We start from the raw sequence: 4,777 nt of genomic DNA, 5'->3' as shown, positions 1-4,777 counted from the left end.
CTAAACACAGAACTGAATAGTATACAAAGCTAAAACTGAGAGAGCTGAAAGGAGAAATAGACATATCCACAATTAAAGCTGGAAACTACAATACCTCTCAACAACTGATACAACAACTATACAGAAAACTAGCAAGAATATAGAAAAACTCAACACCGCCATCAGCCAATAGGTTCTAATTGACATTTCACTGGAGAAGAGAATATACATTTTTTTCAAGTGCTCTTGGAACATATGCCAAAAGAGACCATGTTATTTTTAAGTGTATGCAGGATTTGTTTTTATCAGGTAAGCTAAGACATACAGACTTGGAAATGACTGGCATGAAGGAAGAAGTGTTAACTCACAGCTCTCTAGAAACAGGAGGTGCAGCATGCCATTGTAGGGCCACATGGGGAAACAGCAATGTCAGTCAGGAGACAGTGGGAGTGCAAAGAAAATATGGGCAAAATTCTTCATTATTGTTTCTGTAGGAAAGGCAAGGCAGGGTAAACAGTCTTAGGATTGGCTAGTTTGAAAAATTTCAGCCAGTTGTCTGGTATCTGGCCCTGGGGTGATTAGGGCAGGTGGATAGTGGCCCAGCCCTTTGAAAGCCTGCTAAAAAATGTAGTTGAGGTTATTGGGTTTAGATTGGTTTGTTTGATTATGAAAGATACACTCATGGGGAGTTGTTTGCTATCTTTAGGAATTAGCTGGCCATGGGAGGGGCAGTCTTCCCAGAGTTAGTAAGGCCACAGATGTCAAAACATCAGAATAAAAAGACATTCTTAATAAATGGGCCATAAAACAAACCTCAATACATTTAAAATGGTTGAAATAATAAAGAGAATGTTCTCTGATCATATTGGAATCAAAGCAGAAATCAATGACAGAAAGATAACAGGAAAATCTCTAAACACTTGGAAACAAACAAACATCTAAATAAATGATGGGTTAATACATTGCATTGAATAAAAAAAACCACAGCATATCTTAAATTCCACATATGAGTGAAGTCATATGTGGAATTTTCTCTGACTGACTTATTAATCTCTAGATCCATCCATGTTGTTGCAAATGGCAAGATTTTACTATTTTTTATGATCTAGTAATATTCTATTGTATATAATTACCACATCTTCCTTACCCATTCATCTATTTTTTAAATAAGGTATTTAAATCTTATTTAATTTCTTTTTTTTCTTTTTCTAAATTTTTTTAAAGTTTTTTATTTTTTCAGTATAACAGTATTCATTATTTTTGCACCACACCCAGTGCTCCATGCAATCCGTACCCTCTCCAATACCTACCACTTGGATCCCCCAACCTCTCACCCCCCGCCCCTTCAAAACCCTCAGATTGTTTTTCAGAGTCCAGAGTCTCTCATGGTTCACCTCCCCTTCCAATTTCCCTCAACTCCCTTCTCCTCTCCATCTCCCCTTGTCCTCCATGTTATTTGTTATGATCCACAAATAAGTGAAACCATATGATAATTGACTCTCTCTGCTTGACTTATTTCACTCAGCATAATCTCTTCCAGTCCCGTCCATGTTGCTACAAAAGTTGGGTATTCATCCTTTCTGATGGAGGCATAATACTCCATAGTGTATATGGACCACATCTTCCTTATCCATTCGTCCATTGAAGGGCATCTTGGTTCTTTCCACAGTTTGGCGACTGTGGCCATTGCTGCTATAAACATTGGGGTACAGATGACCCTTCTTTTCACTACATCTGTATCTTTGGGGAAAATACTCAGTAGTGCAATGGCAGGGTCATAGGGAAGCTCTATTTTTAATTTCTTGAGGAATCTCCACACTGTTCTCCAAAGTGGCTGCACCAACTTGCATTCCCACCAACAGTGTAAGAGGGTTCCCCTTTCTCCACATCCTCTCCAACACATGTCGTTTCCTGTCTTGCTAATTTTGGCCATTCTAACTGGTGTAAGGTGGTATCTCAATGGGGTTTTAATTTGAATCTCCCTGATGGCTAGTGATGGTGAACATTTTTTCATGTGTCTGATAGCCATTTGTATGTCTTCATTGGAGAAGTGTCTGTTCATATCTTCTGCCCATTTTTTGATATGATTGTCTGTTTTGTGTGTGTTGAGTTTCAGGAGTTCTTTATAGATCCTGGATATCAACCTTTTGTCTGTACTGTCATTTGCAAATATCTTCTCCCATTCCATGGGTTGCCTCTTTGTTTTGTTGACTGTTTCCTTTGCTGTGCAGAAGCTTTTGATCTTGATGAAGTCCCAAAAGTTCATCTTCACTTTTGTTTCCTTTGCCTTTGGAGACATATCTTGAAAGAAGTTGCTATGGCTGATATTGAAGAGGTTAACTCTCTCTCTTCGCAGATGACATGATTCTTTATATGGAAAACCCAAAAGACTCCACCCCCAAACTACTAGAACTCATACAGCAATTCAGTAACGTGGCAGGATACAAAGTCAACGTACAGAAATCAGTGGCTTTCTTATACACTAACAATGAAAATACAGAAAGGGAAATTAGAGAATCGATTCCATTTACTATAGCACCAAGAACCATAAGATACCTGGGAATGAACCTAACCAAAGAGGTAAAGGAACTGTAACTCGAGGAACTACAGAACACTCATGAAAGAAATGGAAGAAGACACTAAAAGATGGAAGACCATTCCATGCTCTTGGATCGGAAGAATAAACATTGTTAAAATGTCTATACTGCCTAGAGCAATCTATACTTTTAATGCCATTCCGATAAAAATTCCACCGGTATTTTTCAAAGAGCTGGAGCAAATAATCCTAAAACTTGTATGGAATCAGAAGAGACCCCGAATCGCTAAGGAAATGTTGAAAAACAAAAATAAAACTGAGGGCATCATGTTACCTGATTTCAAGCTTTACTACAAAGCCGTGATCACCAAGACAGCATGGTACTGGCATAAAAACAGACACATAGACCAGTGGAACAGAGTAGAGAGCCCAGATATGGACCCTCAACTCTATGGTCAATTAATCTTCGACAAAACAGGAAAAAATATACAGTGGAAAAAGACAGTCTCTTCAATAAATGGTGCTGGGAAAACTGGATAGCTATATGCAGAAGAATGAAACTCGACCATTCTCTTACATCATACACAAAGATAAACTCAAAATGGATAAAAGATCTCAGCGTGAGACAGGAATCCATCAGAATCCTAGAGGAGATCATAGGCAGCAACCTCTTCGATACCCATTCATCTATTGATGGACACTTGGGTTGCTTCCACATCTGGAGTATTGTAAATAATGCTACAATAAACATAGGAGTGCATATATTTTTTCAAGTTAGTGTTTTCATATTCTTTGGGTAAATACCCAGTAGTGGGATTACTGGATATTATGGTAATCCTATTTTTAATTTTTTGAGGAAATTTGTACTGTTTTCCACAGTGGTTGCACCAGTTTGCAGTATGTCTGAAACTAAAATAACACTATATGTTAATTATACTAAAATTAAAAACTAAAAAAGAGAAGAAAATATTGCAACTTCAAAACAATACTCAAAACTCAATAAAAAGACAATGTCATTAAAAAATACAACATATCAAAATATGTGGAATACAGCTAAAAGTGTGATGAGAAGGAATAGTATAGCACTGAATGCATATATGAAAAGAAGAAGAGACTAGAATTGATAACCTAAGCTCCCCTTCAGGAATCTAGAAAAGGAAATGTGAAGTAAACCTAAAGCAAACAGAAGGAAAGAAATGATAACGATAAGATCAGAAATCGATTAAATTGAAAACAGAAGAAGAATAGAAGAAATTAACTAAACAAAGAGCTGGTTCTTTGAAAAGATCAATAAAATTGACAAAAATTCTAGCAAGACTAACAAAGGGGAAAAAAGAGAGAGGACAAAAATTACCAATATCAGAATCCAACAGGGTATATCACCTATAGACATCAAAAGGATAATAAGAGATTACTATGAACAATTTTATACTTATAAATTTTACAACTTAGACAAAAGGGATCACTTCCTCAAAAAATGCAAACTACTGACATTCACCCAGTATGAAACAGATACCTTGAAAAGCCTTACAACTGTTAAGGAAATTGAATTTGTAAAAAACAAAAAACTAAAACTCTGAAGAAATGTCCAGATAATTTCAGTGGGGAATTCTACAAAACATTTAAAGGAGGATTACCTCCTATTCTACATGATCTTTTCTAGAGAATAAAAGAGGCAAAAACACTTCCCAATTAACTTTGTGATGCTAGTATTATCCTGATACCAAAACCAGACAAAGACAATACCAACAAAATAAAACAAAACAAAACAAGCCCCCCCCAAAACCAACAAAACAACAAAGAACCAACATCCCCAGGAATATAGATGTAAAAATTCTTTTTTTCCCACATTGGTTTTTTTTTTTTTTTGTTTGTTTCAAGTTTTTATTTAAATTCTAGTTAGTTAACATATAGTGTAATATTGGTTTCAGGGGTAGAATTTAGTGATTCATCACTTACATATAACACCCAGTGCTCATCACAATAAGTGCCCTTCTTAATACCCATCACCCATTTAGCCCATCCTCCTCCCACCTCTTCTTAAACAAACCTCAGTTTGTTCTCTATAGTTAATAGTCTCTTATGGTTTGCTTCCCTCTCTCTCTCTTTTTTTTTTCTGTCTCCTATACTCGTCCACATATGAGTGAAGTCATAGTATTTGTCTTTCTCTGACTTATATAGCTTAGAATAATATATTCTATTTCCATCTACATCATTGCAAATGGTAAAATTTCGTTCTTTTTGACGGCTGAGTAATATTCC

This window comes from Enhydra lutris, unplaced genomic scaffold (genome assembly GCF_002288905.1).
Source record: "Enhydra lutris kenyoni isolate GAN:26980312 unplaced genomic scaffold, ASM228890v2 scaffoldscaffold71, whole genome shotgun sequence".
Taxonomy (NCBI): Eukaryota; Metazoa; Chordata; class Mammalia; order Carnivora; family Mustelidae; genus Enhydra; species Enhydra lutris.
This window is presented reverse-complemented; position numbering follows the sequence as displayed.